Source organism: Oryzias latipes, chromosome 7 (assembly GCF_002234675.1).
Source record: "Oryzias latipes chromosome 7, ASM223467v1".
NCBI classification, from domain to species: Eukaryota; Metazoa; Chordata; class Actinopteri; order Beloniformes; family Adrianichthyidae; genus Oryzias; species Oryzias latipes.
Genome location: NC_019865.2, coordinates 13,357,003 through 13,369,130, shown reverse-complemented (window position 1 = coordinate 13,369,130; position 12,128 = coordinate 13,357,003). Strand labels below are relative to the sequence as shown.

Below are 12,128 nucleotides of genomic sequence, written 5' to 3'. Positions count from 1 at the left end.
CTACATACCCAACAAGTTCTGCCCTGAAGTGAGACCGACAGATGGAGGGTGGGGTTCAGGACTGGATGGGTGGGGAACTTGAATTCAGTATTGGATGGTCGCAGCGACATGTGATACTGGTTAATGGTTAAAGGCAGAAAAGTTAAAGAGTCGTTTTTCAAGTTTGTGGACTTTAAAACGTGTCTTCAGTAATAAGTCTGGTTAAACTGTAAAATGCATTTAGATGAGGAGGGTTAGGTATTGTTGAAATGTCCATTAATGTATATTGGAATTAGATTATCTTTTTTCCTTTGGGATTAACACTTAACTTTTTTATTGGTATTATGAACATTATACATGCTGCATACCTGCATATTTGCTTTAAGTGTTACAAACAGGTTTATTACATCAAAACTATTTGTTTAAAACTATATGAATAAACACATCAATAAAAACAGTACCTGTACATTTTAAGCAGGTTTGCTAACCTTGTATTTTTTAAGGTTTTCTTGTTGTTCTTTAGAGGTTAACCCACAGGCTCATGTGGATGGATTACACGAACAACTTTGAAGACTTTCAGTCGGGGTTTAGACCCCACCACAGCACGGGAACTGCACTAGTTAGAGTCTCTAATGACTTGTTATTAGCCTCAGAAAAGGGGCTACTTTCCATTCTGGTCCTTTTAGACCTCAGTGCAGCCTTTGACACTATCGACCACAGTATTTTACTCCATAGACTAGAGCAGGACATAGGGATCAGGGGATCTGCTCTCCAATGGTTTAAATCCTATCTGTCCGATAGGTATCAGTTCATTAATGTAAATGGACATTCCTCTCAGTGCACTCGAGTTAACTATGGAGTCCCACAGGGCTCAGTCTTAGGACCCATCCTGTTTACGCTTTATATGCTACCCCTAGGAAACATAATCAGGAAACACAGCATTAATTTTCATTGTTATGCCGACGACACGCAGTTGTATTTATTCATGAAACCTGACCAGAATGACGATATAGAGAAACTGAATGCCTGCATCAGAGACATCAAGACCTTGATGACAATTAATTACCTCCTCTTGAACCCAGAAAAAACTGAGGTCATTATACTTGGTCCTAAAAACCTCAGAGATGCTCTGTCTTCTCAGATAGTCTCCCTGGATGGCATAAGTATAACCCCAATTCCACAGTTAGAAACCTTGGGGTTTTATTTGACCAGGACTCATCATTTAAGGCTCACATATCTCAGGCGTGTAGAACTGACTTTTTTTACCTGCGGAATATTGCTAAGATCAGAAATATACTTTCTAAGAGTGATGCTGAAAAACTCATCCATGCATTTGTTACGTCGAGGCTGGATTACTGTAACTCTTTGTTAGCAGCGTGTCCTAAGAGTTCCTTAAGAAGTCTCCAGCTTGTTCAAAACGCAGCTGCTAGATTGTTAGCAGGAATTAGCAGAAGAGATCACATCACTCCTGTGTTAGTTTCGCTCCATTGGCTCCCAGTTGATTCTAGAATCAAGTTCAAGATCCTCCTGTTAACCTATAAGGCCTTACATGGAATGGCCCCGTCCTATATTAAGGACCTCATAGTCTCTTACCATCCATTGAGAACACTTCGCTCGCAAAATGCAGGACTGCTTGTGGTTCCTAGAATTAGTAAAAGTACGGTTGGAGGTAGAGCGTTTAGCCACCAAACCCCTGTCTTATGGAATAAGCTCCCAGCTCATGTAAGAGAGGCCGACTCAGTTTCTACATTCAAAGTTAGACTGAAAACATTCCTCTTTGGACAGGCTTATTGTCAGACTATTTAGTATTCAGAGATTATTTAACTTAATGTTAATGTGTTTGAATTAAACTTAATAACAATAACTATTTGTTTTAAAAGGCTGCTAGAAGTTGAAGCTGGGGTCACTATGGTGCTCTGGGGTTCTGTGCTCTTTTCTCATCTACTTCTACCCTTCCTCTCCTCTATTTTTGATCATTATTCATCATTTAGTTCTCCATGCCTCTGTTTGGTGCAGTGCGATTCATGTATTGTCCCTCTTTCCCTCTCCCCTCCTGGGGAGTGGGAGTGCTTCCAGACTCCAGTTGGCTCATCCGTGCTCCTGTTCCTGACCGTTCTCTCCCTGCCCTCCCCCCTCTGGCCCCTCCACTCCGTCCTACAAGCCCACACTGAAAACTTTCACAACAGTTCAGATCACCACTTTCACCAAAGACTGCCATCACTAACTCATCCACTTACTGTTCTCAGCACTGTGGTCACTTTAAACTGCCACTTTAACCATCTCATTGCTCTCTGCACTGTTTAGACTACTGTTATTCTTCTTATTATTGCTGTCTTTTTATCTATTTTTTAAGTCGTTTATTTATTTATTTTTTATATGATGCTTGCACTGTGGGGTGAGAGGAAAGCAATTTCATCTGTGCTGTATGTCTTTATGGATGCAGTACATTTGACAATAAAGCCGACTTTGACTTTGACTTTGACTTTGCCTCGCCTTTGCTCCTGCTCCTACACCTGGCTGTGGTTCCTGTCTCAGGCGCGACTCGCGCCCCTGACTGTCCCCCCAACCACGGCTGGATGAAGCTCGTCTGCTGGACTTTATATATGTAGTTGTCGAGTTAGATGTGTTAATTCTTCTTTAAGAGTTCTGGTAAATCGCCTGTCCGTCCTGGGGGAGGATCCCTCCTTCATGTGGGCACCCCTGAGGTTTCTTAGTTTTTTCCGGAATCCGTTTTTTTAGGAGTTTTTCCTTACCGCGAAGGGGGGTTTAAGGGCAGGGATGCCAGTATAGCTTAGTCAGTTTGTAAGTTCATTTTAGTATTTTTCTATTGAACTCTTTGTATTCGTGATCCTTTTGAGTTCATCTTTTACTTCGAAGCCCATCGAGACGACTGTTGTTGTGATTTTGGGCTATACAAATAAAATTGAATTGAATTGAATTGAACTGAACAACAGTCAAAAACCCAAAATGTATCAGAAGGCACCAGTTTCCTATCAGGTAATAGTTTAACAATAAACATCACTGCTCTAGAGGAAATCTGCATGGAGGAAGTGGCCAAAATACCACTGCAGTTTGTGAAAACCTTGTGAAGACTTACAGTAATGCTTAAATGCCAACACAGGATATATGACAAAGAATGGAGTTGAACTTTTGTTATTGACCAAATACCTATTTTCCACCATCATTTATAAATAAATCTGTTAAAAATAAGACAATGATTTTCTGATTTTTCTTCTCATTTTGTTTTTCATAGTTGAGGTATACCTATGATGAAAATTACAGGCTTCTCTCATCTTTTTAGGTGGGAGAACTTGCACAATGGGTGGCTAACTAAATACTTTTTTTGCGCCCCTGTATGTCCTAAAAGATGACACAGGTTTTTTTATATTTTGGCTAAAAACTGCAAAAACATAATTAAAAGACCACCGGGAATGCTTTATAAATAGATCAAAAGATGATCGGAGTGGGACTTTAAAATGTTCAACTGGAAGTTGGCTGTTTTCATTCCTCCACTTACACCATAAGATGCAGTTTCAGCTTCATTTCAAGGTAAGAGCAAAGCATGAAGTGGCATTTAAGTACCAGCTATTACAGTTCTATCAGATCCATAAAGTGAATGAAGCGATGGCCTAAATAAGCCTCTGCTTTTGAATTACAGAAAATAAAGGGGAAAGGATGATCTAAAACTGATATCTGTCTCCACTAACTGGCCATTATTGGTATTGAACACCGATACTGTTGGAGGCACAACTTTCCTGATTTGATGCAGATGATAACATAAAGAAATGTCTCAAATTTTCTTTATGAAAATCTTTGTTGTTTATTTAAAAACCTTAAAGAAAGAAAAAGTAGAAAAATTTGAAAAAATCTGGCAAATTGTTAGTTTTGGTCATGATTGCTGTGTATTTATTTCTTATTAGGCCAAAGAATATGTTTTTTTCACTATGGATCATTTCACTCAATGTATACTGATATTTGCAAACTGTAACAAATCAGGGAGCCTGCCATCTACTTGCAATGAGTTTTTCAAGCACTCTTTCCCTTCAACTGTGTGTCACTAAAGACCAATGAAGTAAATTTAGGAGAGCCTTTTTCACTGAATACTCGATGCCATGAAGCTGTGTTTGTCCTGCCAGCTGTCTGTTTGCTTCTTTTGTTGTGCTACAGGATTAAAAAAAGATTTTCTACCACAGCCAAATAGACTTCAATGAGCTAAACATTTTGATAAAAGATGTAGTGACAGTGACTTAAAATAATTCCCTTGAAGAAACTGTGTGAAATGGTCATTAACAAGTGTGTTCAGTCCCTGTGAGAGTCACTTTGACATTACAGCAAACAAGATTTAGATTGTTTTAGCCATTCGTTTGCTATCGGTGGCATTTGGAGCCAGCATGCTGGACAGACGGGGATGATGGATGACGCCAATTTTTTCCCTTCATTTTCTCAGCCGGTTGAGACGAAGATGTCATGAATAGCAAATTTCAGTCATTTAGTATGCAGAGAATAAGATAGCTGCATAAATCTAAATGCTGATTATACAGAGCATGTATTTTGTGTTGAAAATTCATGTTAGAATTGTTTACTGTAGCATAGAAGCTGTGAATGGCGGTTGCCTCAGTTGGAAGGAATCTCTTAAAAGAAAAGTCATTGTGACATATTTTAATTTATTAGACTGAAATTGTTACTTCTTTACTTTGAAATGAAGGTTTTTACTTTAAGTTTTCTATTTTTTGTTTTGAGAACTTATTTTCTAAATAGAGTTCTCTTAAAATGAGACACAAATTACTTTAAATTAGCTGTAAAAAAATTGTAAATCAACTCTATTAAAAAACAGTTTTCAGAGAACTACTAATAATAGTCGACTAAATCTCACATTTGCAGGATTTTCACTAAAACAGCAAATATATTAATGAAAACTGAGTTTTTCTACAAAACAAACAAATAAAAGGAAAACCCAGAGCAGTGTCGCCAGGGCTAATGAACATTAAAAGTCATCAGCACTCTAATTTGTAGTTAAAAAGTTACTAATTCCCACTGATATTGATGTTAATACTCTGAAGCTGCATAAAGTGGAGTTCAATTCCACCATATCTTTTTGAAAACATACAACTTGGTGTGAGTTAAAACAAATGCCAGGATAACGTGTAACACAGCTTCAGCCCGCTATATAAACAACAATTCTGTTTCTATTCCAACAAATCTGCCTCAATGCAAAGAGCAAATAAAGATTTATTCAACTCAGAGGTGAAGGTTTTTCATTTCTCTGATTTGATTTACGTTGAGCATTTCTGGAATGCAGTTGACAAAACTTGAAAGTTATATTTTATTGTTGTTTTGCATTAATGCTTAACTTCCTAAATACACTAACTGAGTTGAAACAAAGGTCTAGAAAACACAAAAAATCTTTCAGAGGATGTAAAATTCCCATAGATGCAAAACAAGAAGCAATGAGAAACCGCTGGTTGTTGTCCACTTGTTTTTGCAAGCATGAATGAAATTTTGTCTTGAGGCTAAATTTAGTTTAGTTTTTTGTTTTTATCTTAAGGCAACAACGTTGGTCAATCATTTTACTACAATAGTGGTGGTTTGACAATCATTTTACAGCAAGAAGCATTCTGGTTCAACCTATGGAAAGATCATTTTTAATAGATCCTTCTTAAGTTTTTGTTGATTTTCTCAACATTAAGCAATTTTCTCTTTTATATATAAATATTTTAAGTAGGAGTGTAGGAGTCAGTATGTGTGGTTGATGGTGTGACGTAAATCCTTTTGAGAGAATAACGGCTTGTACAATCTCACCTCTCTAATTGATTTAAAGGATTCTGGCTTCCTACTGACTGAACACACCTGATCCAGTTAAGGAGCAGCAAGTAGGGCAGGTATGGGTGGTAGATCTCAAGGATCATCGTTGGACACCACCGATTTAAAAGACACATTTAAGTCTCAACAGCCAGAGAGCAGGGCGAGATGAAAAACTACCATAACAATAGTTAGTACTGTACCATCAGTTATAGTTCTAGCGATCAGAGAATCTGAATCCCGGTGACTGGAGTATTGTAGAATCAAAGCCTGCCTGTCACACAAAAATAGTAAGCGCAAATAACCTGATTTATGACTCATTTGTTTTGTGGTTTCATACTAATGTAACCGCATTGATTTTTCCTTCTGTTTTCCAGACAGTCAACATGTTGGATCCCACCCCCCCCACCAGACAATCTTCCATATGCCCCTCAGTGTGACAGTGAGACAAGTGTTCCATTGTCAAAAGCAGCGTCTGTCAGGGGGAGGGACGTGCCTTGGGTAACATGTGAAGACCAGTTATGATATTAACCCCCCTGCCCTCAGCACACCCTCTATGCTGACGCTTGTACACTGCTTCCCCCTAATCCTCTTTTGCAAGTCACTTCCCGTTTTCATGAGACTCTGAGACAAAGCAACAGATCATGTGAGTGTTTTTTTATTGTTTATGCTGCATTTAGACTTCTGTGAGGACTTCACTTTTTTTAAACCTGTGGATAAAATCTGAGAAGTTGCCTTAACGTTAGAATATGATCAGTGGAATGATTGTGTTGAACTTGATGAACAACAGTCTGTCTGCATGGCCAAGAGTGCAGGAAGGGAAAAGTACACCATGTAATCTTAAGAGTTGCTGTTAAATGTGAGCTACAACCAGTGTTTTTAAAGCAAAAACCTGTTAGTTACTATAGGACAGGCAGTATATGAATGTTTTTCTATCACGTATTTTTGCTGCAGGGATTTTCTGAGACGTTTATGTCTTTGGTGCAGACTTGAAGAGCAGGTCAGTGCCTGATCGATGCATGTGATCAGTCAAAGAGCTCTTAGGATGGAGTTTACTGCAATACCAAGTCAACAAGGAGCCAATGGATCCTGATCATGATGAAACTCACACGCACCGTTATGGTTCTCAGAAATCACAGCTGCTGAGTGGGCATTCTGACAGAAAAGATCATTACGGGGTATTTATGTCTTCTTCTGTGATGTATCAGATATGCTGCTTTTCCTTGTCTATCGGTGTGGCAGCCAGCTCAGCAGAAATATGAGAGGAGATGCAACAGAGACACTAAAGTGACATGGCAAAATAGAGTAAAAGAGTAAAAAAAGAACAAAAATGTTGGATCTTGTCACTTGTTCTAATGGAGTCTCATTTTTTTGTGCATTTAGTCGTTTACGAGGGCAATTTAAGGAAGCTCCGCTCAAGGTTACGTCTGGGATGGATACTGTTTCCCTCCAGTTTGTCTGGCGAGAGAAGATGTCAGCAGAGCTCTCCTCCCCCTGTTTCAAGCCCCCGCCCTCTTCAAAATCTCCCTTATTTCTCATTCTGTCTCCTACTTTCATTAGAGGAGTAGGACAGGTCAGAGGAGTGATGGATGTGTGGGCTGTTCGTCTTATTCAGCTTTAGACATACGCAGACAACAGATGCACGTGCTTGCGTGAGTGTGCATTTGTAATCATCGTTACATTTCTTTCTTTTTTTTCATTCTTCAGGCTGCCAATTAGTGGGTTTAGGGAATTTAGAGCTACATCTGCTTTAATTACTGTGTGTTACTCACACTATTGGGCACACACACACACACACAAACAAAACACTCTCATTTAACTAATGGATGAGCCTTTCTTTGGCAGCTGGGCTTATATTTCTGCAGCAGGGAGAGGACAGAGCCCAGCCAACAGGTCCATTACTCAGAAATAGATAGAGGCTGCAACAAATTGGATGAAAAAAGCAGTCAGAGAGGAGGAGTTACAGCTGCAGGCGTACTGCGGCAGCAGCAGAGCGGCATGACGTGATGGAGGGATGAGATGACGGACACAGACACACAAGTGCACATGCATGCAGGCAAGCCTTCGCAAAAGTAGCGGCATTCAGCAGCATACAGAAAGCAGAACAGCCCACTTTGTTCTTTCGACACTGATGCATGGAGAGGGTGAGCAAACTCTTGTCTTAAAAAAAAACCCCATCTCTGTTCCTTGATGGTAATTTTAGTGTATCCAGGTTTGCTTTAAATACTGGAGCATTTAAAAAAAAAGAATGTTTTTGTTTGAATTGGGGCATTTCAGGGTGAGAGTGGAGTCATAAGATGTGAAGAGTATGACAAAGAAACCTTATGGGACCAAAGCAGGTGCTCTGGGGTATTTTATAACCTTGGGGTGACACGGGTCTGAGTCAGCATCACAGAAGCTGGATGACTCATTCAGGAGGGAAAGCTTAACTACTGTGTTCCACCAGTTACACCAGCTTAGGAAGTTGGAGGACGTGGAAAAGCTTAATGGAAGTTTGTTGGTTACTATTTCTGTTTACTTTGTGGGCAGTAAACCACCATCTTGGATTGTTTAAGGACTCTGCATTCAACAGATCTTTCCCCAGAGATGAATGAACTGGAAATGGTCAAAAACTGACACAAATGAGTTACTTCTTCTTCCCGTTGAAGAAACTTTTAAACTTTTGTTTGTTTTATCGCTGTTTATCAGAGCTGAGTGTTAAATCAAACTTCTAACAATTAGGAAAAACAAACTTGAGTTGACTGCTGCTTCATTAGGTTAAACATTAGTGGTGGTAGGATATTGTGGGTGACTGAACAGCTTTCTGTTGAATGTCTAAAATGTATTTCTATTTGTGTCGGGTGACGGTTAACGGCTTAAAGATGAAAACATTGATTTCTCCCACAAAAGTGACTTTGAAAATGAGTCACCTCTGTGTGCGTGCTTCTGATTGGCTTGGTTTGTCATTCCTGTTGGTCACAGCTTCCTGTCTTGGTGAATGTGGAGGCTTGTGAGCCAATGGAAGGGCAGCGGTGAGGATGCAACTGTGATCCAGGAAAAAACAGCCCATTGTTCCTGAGACGTCGGAGAAGTGTGATCTCCCTCCTGCCGGCTCTGCCTGCTTGCTCCAACAGCATACCCAGGAACTGTGCAGCCCATTGACAAGTAAGCTCCTCATATGAGGCTCACACATTTCATCATGAGTGGTTTAGGAGCTTGGGATGTTTTTATTTATAGTGTGTGGTTCTTTTTTTCTTGAGAAGCTGCATTTCTTGGAATCATTATGACACAGTTTAGTACTTTGTCTCCTGCTGCTCTCACTACTGTGTATTATCATTTGCTTCATTTGCTGCTTAGTTAAACCCATTCATAGTAAGCGTCCGTGTGGGTGTATATGTGAGCCCAGACAAGCACCCAGCTAATGTCCTTCAGTCCACAGAGTTGTGCGATCCCACCTCATCTATTGATTTGGTGTTGAGGCAGAGGGTGAGCTCATGCGTTTGTATGGGGGCATAACCTGTCTCTTTAGTCAAACACACAGTGATACAGTATAGTTAAGAGTGTCATGACACAGATAAGGGAAATCCGCCGTCACTAGGTTCACAGTTAAATGCTTGCTCCAATGCTGATCTTTAAAAAAATTTAAATGCACGGTTCTTCTGTCTTCTGTGTAAAATGTGAAACAAGTTTTAGGTCAACTAGTCCAGGTCAACTAGTAGTTATTTAGGTTAAAACTGAAGAAAGAGGACAGAATAAAGTCAGGAAAGAAGCAGGATATCTTGACATTGCAGTTTCAATAATCTTCCAGCAGATGTCAGCACTAACAAAGCAAAGTGACAGATGAAAGCAGTCTCAACAAGTCATGCACAAAATTAGCAATGGATTACCTTTTTCACCCATGTTACTAGTTAGGCAAAACTTCCATATCAGGGCTATTATTGTAATCAAAACTTGAGCTGAAAAAGGCAGAGCTCAAATGTAAATTTATTTTCAGACACATTATTAGAAATTTCAGAGACTTCTCTGCTAGAAAACAATTAAAACTAAATATTCATAACAATAGACAACAAACTATAGTCTACATGGCCATTAAGGAAACCAGCATTTCTGTTCATTGCTTAAAACTGTTTATGAAGCTAGCATTAAAAACAATAGTTCACTTGTATTTACATATTTTTAAAACATATGTGTATAAAGATAAATAAAAAGTCAGACATGTTATCAAATGTATTTATAGGTTAATAGATTAACCTATAAATGAGCAAAAATTATAATTGTAAATATTAAAACTACTTGAATTATAATGAAGTTCATGTTTTGGAATGACCAAAACTTTAATACTAATTGATTAAAAACATCCATCACACACGTTTTAAGCTGTGAGGAAACCAAACAGCCTCCTCAAATCAGCTGAAGTTCATTTATAAGGTGCCTTCAAATGACCAGAGTCAAACAAGGCGCCATGTTCTTCCTAAAAACAGGGTTCAGGTTACCGGCCTCTGAAATGTTTTCTTTAACCAGTGTGTACGTTGCAAAAAAGAAAATTCTACAAAGAAAAACGGATTTAAGTGTTAATGACTGCTTAGCAGAATGACCCATCATGATCCTTCAAAGAATCGTATTCTGTGTGTGGCTTAACAACCACTGTGAAAGAATCCCAGCTAAAATTGGCTCAGCAATTTTTGACAATTTTTTTTTTGGCTCTCAATGCTGCTTTTTCTCTCATATTTTCTATATATTAACTCATATTCCCCTTCTCGAGGTGCTCTTAATTTGGCTGCTGTTGTACCAGTGTGACCCCAGAATATTCCCCAGAGACAAACCAATTTCCATACAGATTGAGACAGAGCCAGACTGCACCTGTGCTCCTAAAAACCTTTTCATCCATTAGACTCAAGAAATTTTCCCTAGAATTTGGAGGCCGAAAACCCAAGACTAAGACAGATTGGGAAAAACATGATTTAAAGGGATGAAGATTATTTTCAAATGTGAAATAGATGGAAGGCAAAAAATAAATGTCACTTTTTATGATCTGCATGCCAAAGATACCTGTGGGAGCACCGCTCGCAAACACGGGTCTTTACATTTTAAATCAGTAAATGATTTCACTTTGAGTCTTTTAGTCCCTGCTGTCAGCCTGATGCCAAAGTGAATTTTTCTCAGACTGCAGGAGGTTAGTGTGTTTGTGGAGTTCTCATGGTGTTAAAATAATGTGACTTTAGTGAATTATTATGTTACATTTCTATCAAGAGGAAAACAGACTTGTATCTGTTCATCTGTAAGGAACATTTTTGTTACTGTGTGTGTATACTGTAGTGTTATGATTTTGAAAGTTTTGTTGTGAATTTATCCTAAATGAAAAGTTGAAAACATATGTATATTTAATTGAAGTGGTGGCTTGTCCTGCTTTCACTTGAACTCTAACTGTTTTCAGCACTAAAACAACTAATGCAACAAAAGATTGTCTAATTTGTCACACACGTTTTGTGATTAAATGTTTATTTCTGCTAAATAACCCAGTACTACAGCCTATTGCAAGCTCAAAACTGAACAGTCTGCAATGACAATTTTAGTCAATTATGCTTCAGTTAACTGCTTTCTGTGGCCACTGCCAGTTTTTTAAGTGAATTATGTAAGACAATCACACTCAAGTGCTCTTTTCTTGGATGTTTTAGCTTGTATTTACTGTTGTTTATTCGTATGTTTAATGTGGTTAGAAAGGAAAAGCATTTGATTAGTGTTTTTGGGCTTGTGAAACTGCAAATTTGGCAAACTATCATAAACTTGACAGAATCAACTAAACGTGAACATAAAAAGAGAAAATGAAAAAATCTTGAACCAAAAAGGTGGCCTAACTCAAAAAAACTGGAAACCATGAATTTTGGCAAACTTTGGACTATTTACTTAAACAGGAAACAGCTACAGATGATTATCAAATGAAACCAGGTGAGGCTGTCAAATACTGCTGATTAATACACATAACATTGGGGGGTACATCAATAAGATACATGTATATCTGACTTTTAGACCCTTTCTAAACAACTACCCTCGCAGGACATGATATGTAATAAACCATGTCAACTCTTCTTTATTGTGTCATGTGACACAATACATACCCCCAGTTTTTTTTTTTTTTTTTTTTTTTTTTTTTTTTTTTTTTTAACTTGTCCTGTCCAACAGCTAGGCAGACAGATGAGAGCTGAGGGCCTCTTGGGTTGGACATATTTTACTTTAACAAGAGGGGTTATTAATCTTCAGACAAACCAAAGGTATGTCTGAATAAACCCCTTTTGTAATTGAGGCCAAACTTTATTAATTTCAAACATGTCTGAAAATCTTTGGTGTTGGACCGGACGGAAAAGGAAAGAGGG

At 38.5% G+C, this 12,128-nt stretch overlaps 1 protein-coding gene across 12 annotated transcripts in view; it reads left to right on the top strand.

Annotated features, from left to right (window-relative positions):
- Positions 1 to 6,359: 6,359 nt before the first annotated feature.
- LOC101155431 (neuron navigator 1) overlaps positions 6,360 to 12,128 on the top strand; it is a 78,571-nt gene continuing 72,802 nt past the window's right edge. For 8 of the 12 annotated variants that reach the window (XM_023956610.1, XM_023956611.1, XM_023956609.1 and 5 more), the window contains exons 1-2: positions 7,774 to 7,922; positions 8,740 to 8,922. The gene's annotated coding sequence lies outside the window, so the exon portion shown is untranslated. Of the gene's footprint in view, positions 6,425 to 7,773; positions 7,923 to 8,739; positions 8,923 to 12,128 lie in introns of those variants that run through there. The other 4 variants (XM_023956608.1, XM_023956605.1, XM_023956602.1 and 1 more) reach the window with 2 other exon arrangements.